Source organism: Choloepus didactylus, chromosome 2 (assembly GCF_015220235.1).
Source record: "Choloepus didactylus isolate mChoDid1 chromosome 2, mChoDid1.pri, whole genome shotgun sequence".
Lineage (NCBI taxonomy): Eukaryota > Metazoa > Chordata > Mammalia > Pilosa > Megalonychidae > Choloepus > Choloepus didactylus.
This window is the reverse complement of record NC_051308.1, coordinates 30,894,278-30,909,268: the sequence shown is the minus strand read 5'-3', so window position 1 is coordinate 30,909,268 and position 14,991 is coordinate 30,894,278. Positions and strand designations below refer to the sequence as shown.

General features: G+C 40.7%; 1 protein-coding gene and 1 pseudogene across 3 annotated transcripts in view; one reads left to right on the top strand and one right to left on the bottom strand.

The window, feature by feature from the left end:
• SMYD3 (SET and MYND domain containing 3) overlaps nt 1-14,991 on the top strand; it is an 839,570-nt gene that overhangs the window by 724,879 nt on the left and 99,700 nt on the right. The window lies entirely within an intron of this gene.
• LOC119523730 lies at nt 5,852-9,113 on the bottom strand (annotated as a pseudogene).

The window sequence follows — 14,991 nt, the reverse complement described above, 5'->3', positions numbered from 1 at the left end:
TAATCATTCACAGTGTACAATCAGCCATTCATAGTACCATCATATAGTTGTGCATTCAATAGATTGGCACTGGCATGCAGACACCTCAGTAAGTACACTGGGGTTAATGTCCTCTCTCCAGAACAGGGCCAGGGACCTACAATGGGAGCAGAGGCTAGTTCCACATGGTACCAGAGAGGAGTTGGGAAGGGTCAAGGAAGGGTGCCATGAGCTTCTCCTATCATATTTTTAAGCTGCATTTTTTTTTCTAATGCAATTTTATTGAGATATATTCACATACCATATAATCTATCCAAAGTATATAATCAATGGCTCACAGTATCATCATATAGTTGTGCATTCATTGCCATAATCAATTTTAAAATTTTCATTACTCCAAAATAAAGAAAAAATAAAAAAGAACATCTCATACCCCTTATCCCTCTCTATTATTTATATATTTTTTGACTTTATTTTATTACTTATCTGCCCATTCACTGGATAAAGGGAGTGTCAGTCACAAGGTTTTCACAATCACACGTCCTACAATAAAAGCTATATAGTTATACGATCATCATTAAGAATGGAGTCTACTGGATTACAGTTTAACAGATTCAGGTATTACCTTCTAGATATTCTAATACACTAGAAGCTAAAAAGGAATGTCTATATAATGCATAAGAATAACCTCCAGAATGGCCTCTCGACTTGAATTGAAATCTCTTAGCCATTGAAACTTTATTTTGTTTCTTTTCTTTTCCCCCTTTTGGTCAAGAAGGCATTCTCAATCCCTTGACACCAGGGCCAGGCTCATCCCTGGGAGTCATATCCCACATTGCCAGGAAGACTTACTCCCCTGGGAGTCATGTCCCACATGGGGGGAGGGTAGTGAGTTCATTTGCAGAATTGGCTGGGAAAGAGAGGCCACATCTGGGCACAGAGAGGTTCTCTTGGGGTGACTCTTAGGCATAATTATAAGTAGGCTTAGCTTCTCCTTTGCAGAAATAAGTTTCATAGGGGCAAGCCCCCAGATCAAGGGCTTGACAGTATTAAATTGGGAGTCCCTAGTGCTTACGAGAATATCAGGAATTCCCCAGGTGGGGAAGTTTAATATTTCCATATTTTTCCCCAGTCCCTCAAGGAGATTTTGCAAATACTTTTTATTTTCTGTCCCAAATACTCTGGGAAGTATCAGGGTATTAACCTGTACAGAATGACAAGCTCTCATTCCCTATTCTAGTTTCTATGTAATTATGTTGTTTAAATAAACTGACCATACAGGTTAAATTAGATAGTGTCCTACAGAGAATTTAAATTTTGTACCAAATAAACATCTCTTAAGTAGCAGTTAAAACTCAGGAATGAATGTGACTGCTGTAAAGAGCTTACAGTCTGGGAACCTTTACAATAAGCCTTATTGAACATTCTGTACTCCAGCGTCATCAATTGCCCAGTGTCTGCCCACATTCTATCCCTTGAAAACCTGCACTCTTGAATTCAATTCTCAAAGCTGCATTTTCTTGATTAGCCACTAACCCAATTACTACAACCTTTTAACCGTTTTCTAGGGTTCTGAAGAAGATAGCTCTGTCAGTTTTTGCTAGTTGTTCAAAGATTCTGTCAGGGAACAGTATCCTAGAGCATCTTAGACCTCCATCTCGGTTGACCAGAAACCCTGATGAGAAGATTCTTAAAGATAAGACCTGGAGATGTTTCATCACAATGTAAAAAGACTTCATGAAAGAAAGGGAGACTTGCTGTAAGCCTTGCAAGTATTTAAAAGGCTGTCATGCAGGAAGGGAGTAGAGTATTTCTCCTGGCTAGAGAAGGGGAACTAGGACCTGTGACTGAATTTAGAGGAAGATACATTTTTTGGCAGGATATCAAGAACAGTTTATGACAAGGGCCCAATAATGGAACTTTCGGTTTTGAAGAGTAGTGAATTCCCCATTTCCAGAAGTGTTTACGTAATAATTCATCTATGGGAATTCTATCAGAAGAATTTCTTTATTGGGTGAGAGGGATGTCCAAATGAGCATTATTGTCCCTTATAGCTTTGAGATTCCCTCCAAAAACTTTTCAGTCTCAGCCAACAATTAAGTACAAAAACAAACCAACTCAGATCTAATTCTCAAGTGCTTCTATTATCATTATCTTTAAATTATGGATGTTGCATACCTTTTCTTCCCTCTGCCTGGTTCTAAGAGAACATCCTAAAGAATACATATAGTTTTATAGTTTGTAATTTTTTTATAGTTTATTAAATGGTTGAATAAGATAATGTAAGTGATATCTCTTTATTTTATAGATGTATAACACATTTATACATATTATACATACACACGTACATGAAAAATATATTTCCAACTGCGTGGCATTTTTCTATTTAAATAGTTGCTAACCTAAAGAAATTAGGAAAATTTTAGATTTTTTAAAAACCTGTATTTCTAGCTTTGCTTGACAAATCGGAAGACTTGATGACATTGGAGCCATATCCCCAAAGCAGTGGTAGCTAGAGTTGCGTAGCAGCAGCCTTTGTAAGCCTGGCATGCACACTCTCAGTTTGCCACAGTTCTCACCACTCCCCTTCGCTCATCTGCATCCTGTCTACCTTTATGGCTTGTGTGTGAACCCTGCCCTAAGTGTCCTTTTGTTCCCCTACTAGCACTCTGCTGGCAGTTCTCAGAGCAGCCAGTGTGAGTGGAAAACTGTTAGTTTCCTGTGGATACAGTAGCAAGTTACCACCAACTTGGTGGTTTAAAACAAAAATTTACTCTCTCACAGTTCTGGAGGCCAGGAATCCAAAATCAGGTGCTGGCAGGGTCATGCTCCTTCTGAAGACCTAAGGGAGAATTCTCTCTTGCCTTTCCAGCTTTGGGTGGCTCCAGGAATTTCCTAGCTATGGCTGCATCACTCCAGTCTCTGCCTCTGTGTTTGCATTGCCTTTTCCTCTGTTGTGTCTTCTCTTCTGTGTCTTATAAGGAAACTTGTAATTGGATTTAGGGCACACCTGGTGAATCCGGGATCCTCTCGTCTCAAAATCCTTAACTCCATTACATCTGTGACAATCCTTCTTCCAAATAAGGTCGCATTCACAGGATCCAGGGATTAGGGCATGGACATAGCTTTTGGGGATCACTATTCCACCTGCTAGAAAGAGTATTATGGTGTGCAGGCATTCCAGTTAAGGCCTTCACAGAGTCAAAGAACACATGAGAAAGGGGGAAAAGGCAAACTTTACTTTTCACCTGTGAGTTTTCTCTGAAAATATAGTATTTTTACTTGAAAAATTAATGTAAAATGTGGAAATATTCACTTTCAGAGATGGATGAATAGACTATGAAATCTGAAGATTTACAGATATATAACATCTGGCTAAAAGTCAGCTAGTTCCCCTGTACTCAGTTTCTGATGGATGTTTTCAGGGTCTCCTGTTCTTCTGGGCCTCAGTACAAGCACCTAACTCTGTTCCTCTTGGGTAACGTTTTCCATACAAAAGAGGGTCCCTAATCAAATGAAGTCGGGAAAAGCTGGCTTAAGTAAATGGCATTAGGTCAACTTGCTGAAAATCGTTACTAAAAACCAGGTCATCAAAAGCCAATTCACCCAATATCAGTTCTGTGAGGGACCAGTTTACCAGCTATGCTAAGTGATGAGGTAGCAGTTTTGTCAGAAATGTTCAATTTTGATGACTGATATAGAAAGATGCTTTTCTAAATATAAACTGCACTAATATTGATATGCATCCTGAGATACAGGTTTTTAAAAATCTTAAAAATGCCAGAAAGCTGGCAAAACAGAAACCAGCATTATTTGAAAAAATTCATATTTGAAATATAATTTTTTGTCCAAAGATGTATGTAACAGATTGTTTCAGCTATGTTTGATTTTATATGCTTTTTCTTTTTTTAATTGAAATATTTTTAATGTTCTTTTAAAGTGGCTTATTAGCTTTAAATTTGTGTATCTATCAATTTAGAAGTTAAATTATATTTAAATTAACTTTAAATTCTGATATCTTTAGGATGCTTTTGGATTTATATTCAATTTAGAAACTCTCGTCATCCTTTAGCTCTGGGAAATTTTTCTCTATTTTTTCCTTTTTAATTTCCTTCCCTTCATTTTCTCAGTTCTTTCATTCTGAAAATCTTGGTAGTCAGCTGTTAAACTTCTGTGTTTCCAATGTCTTGGGCCTTTTGCTTTTTGTTCTGAGAGATATCTTTGACTTTATCCTCCAGGGCTTTAATTGAATTTTTATATTTTTTTCTGATCTTTTTCTTGCTGTAAACTTTTCTTGAATTTTAGATGCTTCTTGGCTGCCCATCATATTTTTTTAAACAAAATTTAAATTAACTTTATTTCCTCTACAGTCAACAACTTCTCTGCATTGAATTTTAAAGCAACAAAGTAAAATAAAATCCCCCAAATGGCAAGGTATCAGAAATCCGGATTTAGCTACACTTTATTTATGAAAATATTACAGTCATTTTTTTGGTCTGTAAAAAAACCATCACCCAGGTCAAAAATGAATTTTATACATCAAAGAATATTCTACACCTTGGAAAAAAAATCAGCAGTAAAATTCTCACTGAACATTGTAAATTACATTTTTCTTCATAAAAGGTACATACTTTTCTGCACTTTTCCACCAAAAGCAGTGGTGTATGTTATGCTTGTTATAGAAAAAAAAAGTTATATCCTATGGCAGGAAAAACCCTTTCTCTTTCGCTTTTACTAAACAACTGGAGAAAATTTGCAAGTCTGTATAAAGTTGCCTATAGCTGGAAAGTGAATATGTTCAATCTCCATTTGTATTTTAGTGAATTTTTTGACAATTGTCACATTTTCAGTTAAAGTAAGAAAATGCATATAGTACTAAAGAGTGTTTCATCAAATGCCCAAGGAACTAAAAAAAGACGTAGAAAACAAAATCATTGTGATGGATAAAACTTTTCAAAAACGAGAGACATCCAGGCAAAGTTTACAGGTCCTTTGTCATTTTGAAGAGTCACAGAAAATGAACTTTGGATTCCTGTCAACTTTAAGGTTTTTTTCTGTTTGTTTGTTTTTTTAAACTTTTGCATGTAAACATAGTGCTGACCTCAGTACTAGATACCAAACTGCATCCTGGTAAACAACGTTCTTTTCTGTTTCTGAAGGATATAAATTTAGCCCTTGAATGAACAATGTATGAAATCTGCTCTGTAGTACCTGGTAAAAACAACTGCTGATAGCAGCAGTAAGGTGTCAACATAAAAATACCATTTCAATCAGTTAACTACTCAGAAGTTTACCTGTGAAACAGCAGCTGCTTCTTAGAGCAAACAGTAAGCAATAGAAAATGTATACTTGATGAAACATCCTTTGCATTGGAGAAACTTGAAAATAAATACAGTTCAAGGAAGTATAATTACTTTCCTAATACCTCTTTATCAGACCCACACTAGTCTGCTACTTCAAGAAGCTCTTAACGCATTTTGTCATTTGTATTTTACATATTGCTATTTGGGTAATTCAAGTGAAATGCAGTCTTATAAAAGAATAAAAACATTGACAAGTATGCATGTGCCAGGGACCAAATTAAATGGTTCTTTGGTGTAATTAGTCCAAATTCTCAGATTTGAAGGATTATATGTACCAAATAAAAGAAAAATCTGCTGCTAGACATTTATAGCACACATTACATATCAAAACAACTGTTCTCAGTAAGCCAATTTTATTTTTTAATCAGGTCTTGCCAAAAAATTTTGTACTTTAACCTGGACAGTGAAGGTTCTGTACCTTCTGTTACTGTGAAACATGACATGGGCTAAAGGCAAAGACTGGTTCTTAGAAGGACAAGTGCTTCAAGTTAGGAACCAGAACAGTGAATTTAAACTGTCTTCTTAGATATTTTCTTGCCTTTTTTAAAAATCTACCTTATTTTTAGTGTAGCCATACTTCCTTTTGGTAGTATTCTTTGGCAAATATTTCTATTTTGGCGAAACATTGGTGACTCAAGGTTTGTGGGCTAGTGTTTCCGTGTTATCAGGTGCTTTCACTTTATATATTCTGACAAGCCAGTGTTCTGATATAAAGGCTTCCTCCAAATGCTTGAATTTAATGTCATTGTTTCCATTTGTTTCTCTTTGTTAAAGCTGCCAGAAATGAATTGACTTTTACAATGGTGGTTTACTGGATCACGAATTTACAGTTCCAAGGCCATGAAAATGTCTCAGTTAAGGCATCAGTAGGATGATGCCTTCTCTGAGGAAAGGCCAGTGGGTTTTTGGGGTTCCTGTGTCACATAGGAAGGCACATGGCCAGAGTCTGCTGGGCCTCTCCAAGGGTTAGCTTCTCGTTTCCATTGCTTTCTCCAAAGTGCTCTGGATTTCTGTGTTAGCTTCTCTCTGTCTCAGCTCCTGTGCATCCTTGCTTGTTTCTCCCAGGGTGTTTCTAAGTGTCTGGGGGTCGTCTCTTAGCTTCTCCAGGGTAAACTCTGGATTTAATCTCTTAGCATCTCTCCTGCTGCTGGTTTCAATGGCTGTCTTCAAAATGTATCTCAGTGTTTTCACTCTAAGCATCTCTGGGTTCTCACTTTGCTTCTCCAGGGCAAACTCTGGGCTTCGTCTTTTGGCTTAGCATCTCTAAACGTCTTTCTGTCTGCATCTTCAAACGTCAGGTCTGTGTCGGTTCTGAGCTCAATCTCTCTTTCTCCCTCCCTGAGCTCTCTTAAGGACTCCAGTAAACTAATTAAGACCCACCTTGAATGGGTGAGGTCAATTCTTCATGGATATAATCTAATTAAAAGGTCCCACCCACAATTGGGTGGGTCACATCTCCATGGAAACAACATAATCAAAACATCCCACCCACAATAGGCCTGCCCCCACAAGAATGGATTAAAAGAACATGACCTTTTCTGGGGTACATAGCAGATTCAAACTAGCATACCAATCTAGGCATTGCATGTTTGGTCAAAACCTATGAAAATCCACCTGCATTTCTCCCAGTCTGATATTTTATACATAAAGGCATTTCAACAAAGTAGGGGATCCTGCTTTGTTTACACAGAACTCTCCCTGTGGTATGAAATAGTCACTTTCCCAAATATCTTTTGGATGGTCCCTTCAGCTATTCTAATCATTGTTAATATCGTCACCAGACTAGCCAATAATCCCTCCAAAAATAACTAAAACATAATCTACATCCACGGTCCTCATGATTTTATAGGCTGCTGTTTCATTTGAAGACATAGCTTTTCCTACTAGTGCTTATGTGGCTGTTACTCCATGTGTTATTATCCACCAAAGTAGTTCTGTTACCATCCCAGCTATCTGATAGCCATAATCCCACCAAGATATCACTCGGGCATGTTCATCTGTATTTTGCCTTAGCCAAAAGTAAGCTTCTCTAAAATCATCTAAGGTTTTCCTGGTGCCATTATGATTATAAGAAGCCAGTTCCACACTTGGACTGGAGTAGGCATTGCTTGTTACCCAGATACAGTGGACTGCAGACTCATCAATGACATCAGCATCCACATGGTGACAGTGCTTTTTATATGAGGACGTAATCTTTCTTCATTTTTTTTCTGTTCAGTTACATGTTTCCTTACTTTTACTGCCTTATCATACAAATTTCCTGGGTTTCTTTTGTCATCCTCATCACTGCTGTCTTCTACAGGTAGATTTTCCCTTTTCATATCATCCCCAAATAGCGCTCAAAAATATTTGAGAAGGCGACTGGGAAAGCAAACAGACAACTGGAGTCAACATTAGTCGCACTATCACTCTGGCAAAGTAGACGGTGCTGATTGCGTACAGAGCAACAAATACTCTTTCATCATTGATATTTCTGTTGCAGAACCATAGGCCTGCTGGGAAGTATATACAAGAGTATGTAGATCAAAGAAGAAAGACACCCAAGACATAAGTTGATGCCCAGACACTGATGCAATAATTGGAGTGTGTGTTTTTGCATATCCAGTGTCCCACAATGAGTAAAACCTGCTACTCCATGGCACAATGTAACCTGTGTGAGTCAAATAGATGACACTAAGGGATACGGCACCTGCAGTTAGTGATAACACCCAAAAAGAAAAGGGTCTGGAACTATTGTTTTGTTAGTTGGTCTCTCAGATACTGCAAGGAAGCATAAGCTTGTAACAAAATACAAATATACTTGCAGCTGCCATGTGTTCACTTGTTCAGATTGGCTGGAATCCCACAAAGGGTATTTGCATGGGTAATATTAAACCCACAATGTAACAACTGCTATATGATATATAGACTCTTTGGCTTTATCTCTACATTGGTAACAACACAAACACATGCAGTAGAATAAGGGTGATGATAAACACATAACCACCCCAAGCAGAGAGCATATAGAAATAGGATAAGCAGCAGCACACTGTTCAAAACACTGACCCAATTTTTACAGATTTTACCCACAAGTAGTATGTGAACTGAAGTGCAAAAATAGCAATGCCTTCATTATCAAAGGATCTAGCTACTGACTGAGAGATATAAACTCGTTCAATAGCAATGAAACAAGCAGCTAAAAATCCTTCTTGGTTCCAAAGTTCTCTGGTAAGCAGAAAAGTAGATTTAGATGTCAGGCCACTAAAAGTTGGTTCAAGGAACACACAGACATCTCTTATATGAACTGTTATGTTCAATATATGTAAAATTCAATGAATAAGGCCAGCTGTTACTATCAAGCCTGGGTAAACAGAATCACCTACTATTCTTCCTAGTGGATACTGTGCTCTTCCATCAAATCAATTTAAAAATTCATAGAACCCATGACACACAAGATGATGCATTGATCTATAGTTAAACCATTGGGTGCAACTCGTGGATGATGCTTTTGAAGCGGATGACGGTGAAGAGGGGAGAGCTGAAGTCAGCAAGCCAGGCCAGGAAGAGTATGGTGGAGGAGAGCAGTGATTGCCAGCTGGCTGGCTGCGACAGCCCCCGGGACAGCCCCGTGGGTGCTGGCTCCGGTGCCTCATCGCCCGTTGCCTTGTGCTTGCACTGGGCCCTGGGCCCGTGGTGGCAGTGCTGGCTGTTCCCCAGGGCCATGAAGCCTCTCCACAGGGACAAGTTAAGGGACGACTTGTGCTTGCTCTCTGGAGCCGAGGGCTCCATCATGTAGTGCCCCAGTGGCGGGCCTTGCTCCTTGAAGCCAGCTTGTACAAGATGCGCTCCCATTCATGTATTTTTTAACAACTTTATTGAGATATAAATCATGTGCCATAAAATTCACCCATTTAAATGTACAATTCATTGGCTTTTATTATTTTCACAGAGTTGTCCGTCACTACAATCAATTTTGGAACATTTTCATTAACCCCTCTTGCCTCCAAAACCCACACCCCTTAGCTGTCAACCCCCAATCCTACCAACCATCCACCACCCACCACCCACCCCCAAGAACAAGAGATTAGAGAAACTGGTTTGTAGCTCTTGGGGTTTCCAAAATGGAAGTAAGTAAGATAATTGTTGGGAAGAAGGAGAAGGGAGAGTTGAGCTTGAGTAGAGCACAAATCCCAGAAAGTCAGGTAAGGGGTTCAGGACCTTGGAAAGGCCCAAGAAGGGCTAGTGTTGCAGGTCATTCCACGTTGATCAACTTCAATTCTGCATTCAGGATTGAGAGGACATTCTACCACAGATGACAGTGCAGTGCCACCAGACTTTAGGTTTCATAAGGGTGGGATCATGTCTCTCTTGTTCACAGTTCTAGCTCCTGCACCTAGCATACTGGTTGTCATACAGAAAGTATTAAATATTTGTAGAATAATTCAATGTTATACATTTGCATAATGCTTAAAAAGTCTGCAAAGCACTTTTACATACTTAAATCTTACTTCATTTGTGATATTCAAGGAAGTTTAAAATAGGGCCCTCCTCTTTCGTGAGTCCTTTTCAAAGCCCTGTTCCCAATTCTGTATTCATTAATTTAGCATTCTTTTTCTTAAAGGGGGCCTACTGATTTATATTTTGTAGTGTCAGGCATGAGAAAGCTTGACTCTGGACCTACCTCGGTAAATATGGCAGAAGTTGTTAGCCCCAACTTAGAGCTGCGTTGCCCAAAGCCACACCACTAGTTAAGTGGCAGAACACTTCAAACCAGAATGATTTCTCCCACTACTTGTCCTCTGTGCCCCCCAAGGTGAATATATGGCTCCCGATTGATGCCTTTGCCAGGGCACCAGCCACGGGGTCAGTCCAGGACCTGGGTATTCTGTAGACATCCCTCCACAAAGGCTGGGCCCAGGGGGAGACCATGGCAGAGAGGTTTCTGTCTCCCTTAGTTCACAGGATGTCTCTCTGCCCAACACTAAACAAGCAAGGAAAGCCCCTGCGTCTTCTTTTTTCCCACCCCACCCACCAAGCATTTCAGTTTTAGTTATGAAATACTTTTGAAAGTATTTTCTCTGAACAAAGAGAAATTCCTAATACTCTTTTTCACTTCTGTTTCTGAATGAGATTTTTAATAAGATGTTGTTTCATGGTCTTCAAATAAAACATAGGATCTAAGGGGAACAAAAAAAAATTCAGAAATCATAGCTTCAACTGCCAACTAATTTGGTGATGTTCCGAGGTGGGAAAATCAATGTCTGCTCTGCAGAGGTGAATCATGCATTTCATTGCACTGTACTGCTGACTTTCTTCTTTGAAAATTAACTTACCTTCCATGCTTTTCAACTCTTCACTGAAGTATATTTCATGCTTATCTTTCCCCAGACACAAGTATATGTGTTTTGAGTAGAAATATGAGCTGGCAGTGCCTGGAGAAGTGGTCTCAGTGTTTCAGAGGACTGAACTGAGTTCCCCAGGATAGACAAAAATCTCCAGGATGTCTCAGGGCTGAGCCTCCGTAGGCCTGCCAGCCCCCAGGCTAATGTGGAACTTGGCTTCCAGAAGAGTTTTGCTCTTCCCAAGACTACTTTATCCTAAAGTTATCGATCCAGTAGCAATTTAGAGGGACCAGACTCTTTTGGGTATTAACATGGTATGATCAGAAATGCAGAGATTACAGAGGCTTCCTTCCGTGCTCCTTCCTTTCATGACCGTGTCCTCGCTCCCCCGACAGGTGTGAGAGTTGTCCAGAAACCCTGGGGCAGACTACTGCTTGTTAAAGTGTTAGTATACTTGCTTCTCAGTTGGTGAACAGCCACTGCCTCCACCCCTCTGCCTCAGTCACTCAGGCTCTTCTCCTAGGACTTCCCCACAATTCAGGAACCCAGAAAGTTTTATGCCTTGTACTGCAGGGAACTTCTGGGAACTTCTCCATTACTATGGCTGGCATATCTTCTAAATGGTCAGTGACTGTGCCATATTGTAGGTTATTAAATATTTTGAAAACTCACCACTACCACTGAAAATATCTAATCACTTGGACCTGTTGAAATGGGTAATAGGCTCATGTTTGAGGTCCTGGTTTGTTGGCAAATTAGAAGCAAAGTTATCCATTTAAAGTTGAATTTCCAGGCCTCCTTTTAGGGCATGCTTGCCTTTTGGCTTTGTTTTGTCAAGTTTTTATCAACACTGGTGACAGTAAAGACTCCAAAGGAGACACAGCAGACACCCCTGAGTCAAAGTCAGAGCATCGTTGTGATCACAGCAGCAGTCTCCATGGTAGTGAGTGAGTGTTCTCTGAGTTCCACTTCCTTATAAGAGCATATGTAAGAACCGAAGAATGCGTGCCACAAGCAAGGCCAGCTTTAATCTGTCAGCAGCTTAAAATGTTTCGGACAGTACACTGACTGGAAATATGAACCACGGCAAGGTACTCAGCAACAGATGGAACATGTAAAATCCGACTGACTCAGAGAGTTTGCGCCTTAGGTGGCCTTTGGTTGAGCCTGGAATTAACTTTCATAAACACAGACTCCTCTCTCAAGAAGATGTCCTGCAAGAAGAAGAAAGCTCCATATGGTTAGCCCTGAATTCTGTAGCTATTGAGTGTGGCCAATCTCAGACTAGAGAGAAGATGGAAAGCCCAGTGGCCGAGAGGAGGGAGAACCAGGGATACTTTCAGCCCTGGTTGAAGTCAGCCTCAGTTTCTCTTCAGCTCAGCTGAAGCCAGGCTATCAGGGACTGAATCAGCTTTGGCTTCATCCCATCTCTTCCTAATAAATCAGTCTCCTTCTTCTGTTTATATTGAACCCAAAGAGTGTCATCTTTAGCCCCAGCCACAGAAGTGTTTAAAACTAACTACATTGAGTAGAATTTGTTTTCACCAAAAGGTATTTTCCCAGTAACTTTAGGAAAAACATGAGAATCACACACTGCAGAGTGGCTAATGTTTGGCAGGAGCTGGGAGCTCCTGGTTCTGGCAGAAAGGAGCCTGACAAAGGGGGCTCAGGCACTGCCACAAGCTTACTTCCAGATGATATGTTGAGAAGACAAACCATTGGAAATAGGGAGCTACCTGTTCCTGAGAAGAATGCACATATAACCATGGTCAAGGAGTCAAAAGAATGGAGCAGGATGAAGACCTGAAATCTGTTGCTATCCTCAAAGGTTAATTTAAGAATTAATTTCATCAGTCCCTGTACTGGTAATACTGTGGCATAAACGTGGTCTGTGGCATCCCACCGTCTTGTTTAGTGCCATTCCTCTTGTACTCCCTCACTCACTCCCACCAGTGGTCTCTCTGCTAGCCTCTCAGGGGCTCAAGGCCCTGCTTTTCTCTCCTTATAGCCCTTTCTAAAAACCCATTCTCAGATCCTTGTGCCCCACCAGGGTCTCTTGACTGGCAAGCAAGAAGCTGGCTCTCCAGGGACAGCTGCGTTTTAACAGGGGTCAAAGGCTTAAACTGAATGGATGAAGCTCTGATGATCACAGTCTAGCACCAGGCACTGACCAGAGCAGTGATTTGTGTGCATATTAATCTACCCACGTGTGCTTAACACCCTCTTGGGCTCTCTTCCTCCCTTTATTCCTCTCTCTCCCCACCCCTCCCTCTCTCCCCTTCTTCCTCTCTCTCTCCCTCTTTCTCTTTATCTCTTTTTCTTTTCCTTTCCTTTCTTTAATATTTAAATCATGAGAAACTAACAAATAACTGAATGAATGATTCTCATGAAGTATTTGCAGAATTTAGTTGAATTTATGGGCACCTTAGTGTAAGGGATGGGTTATCAGAACAGCTCCTAATATTGTTCATTGCTGGATACATTGGGCAATTGTGGGGAAGGGAAAAGAAAATCTGGCTAGTTTTGACTTCCTTCTCTCTCACAACCTCTCTCAGAATAGACTAGACATGACTACAATGGCGAAACAATTAGCTGCCCTCTTGATTCCTGCCCACTGGGTAGTATATGTCAACAAGCCATATGAGAAGAAAGAGAACAGGAAAAGGATGAGAAAGACCATCCTGATAACATTGAGAGAGAAGGAGACACCATGGCCTCCTGGATGGCCTTTGGATTGTTTAGAAGGACTCATTTCAGGGCTCTGACTTCTTTATTTTTCCTGACGATGACATAAAATCCAGAGACTGCTTTGAAAGTCCTCTTGCCCCTGAACCCGGGGCTATCCAACACCAAGTCTCATAAATTTTCTATCATACACCCTTCTCTTGATAAAAGATGACAGATTTTTTTTAAGTAAAATGAATAGCTGCCCTCATTTATCTCTAAGCTTACCTTGTCATATAGTTGAAAAGCCCCACATTCCTATAATATGGGATGCTTCCCCCAGAGACCCCCTACGTGAGTTGTTTATTTGATGGATGGCCCTCTGCACCTGTGTATGCGTAGTGTCCACCAAATGCTACTGTCATTTAGTAGGAAACAAATATAACCCTGTGTCTGAAAACACCTTGTCAATAGCCAAGGAAGAGTCTGGGTCTAAATGACGATAGGGTCTCCTCCCTTGGTCCCCCTCATTGCTCTCCCGCTGATAGGCTGAATTGGTGATTACTCTGTATGTTGCTGTGATCGTCTGAACAGGAAGATTGCTCCACTGGGGCCACTCAAAACTGTGAAATGAGGTTGGCTAGGATTTCTATTGTAATTTGGTTCCTAAATTTTCAGCTTACCAGACTGCCAGTATGGTATTCTTCAGAGGACATTAAAGATCCTGTTATCAGAGAAAAGAGTCCATTTTTTAGCACTGTGTATGGGTCCTGGCAGTTAAAGGACAGAAAGGTTAGTGGGGGGTGGAGGGGTGGGTGATGAAGTGAGCACTTCTGATAACGTTTCAGCTGAGGTCAGTGTTTGAGGGCTTGGTTGCCTGTCCAGACTGTTTTTACTCCCTATATTGTTACGAGGGTCAGTTACTCCCCTCGGGCCATCAGCACGTCCATCCACAGCTCGCACACATGCAAGTACAGCCTTCCCTGGGTTGCGTGAGAGGCCACAGACATCCAGTTAAGTGCATCAGAATTGTGGCACAGGATGTCAGAGGCTCTGTAGAACATTTCTTTATGAGGAAGCTGGGGGCATGAGGAACTTAGCCATGGGCAGGCAACTGGAACTAGAGGTAGATTCCTTTCCAGAGGGAGCCTAATCCATTGTCTTCCTTTCTATTCTATTTTCCCCAAAGAGTGTTAATAAATGTAAGTGAAGAAAGGGCTCTGTGATCAAATTAATTTGGGAAACAGTGGATTAAATAAAGTTACCACAGGATGTCCCAGGACCTTTATAGTACAAGTCATTCTGAAATAAAGAGCACATTTTTTACATTTTAGTGTTTTTAAAATTGGAGTAGGTCTAAGAATTAACATCAAAAGCACAGCCAGGACTAGGGTGACACAAGGGAGGCGTGTAGTACGCAAGATTTAGGGAGGCACTCATACTCACAGGGTCGTGTAAGCGGGAACCTGAGAGTGAGTGCCCCCGATGCCTTGCTTGCCCCCTGCCCCGGCCCTGGTTGGAATTAACTTCCTGGCACCAGGCGGAGGAGTCCGAGTGCTGAGATCAGTTCTGCCTGGGTAAGACGCAGAGACTTAGCCAGACTTTACAGATGCCTGTTCACCTGATGGCACCTTGGGTGAGTTCTTAAAGTACGAACCCCACTA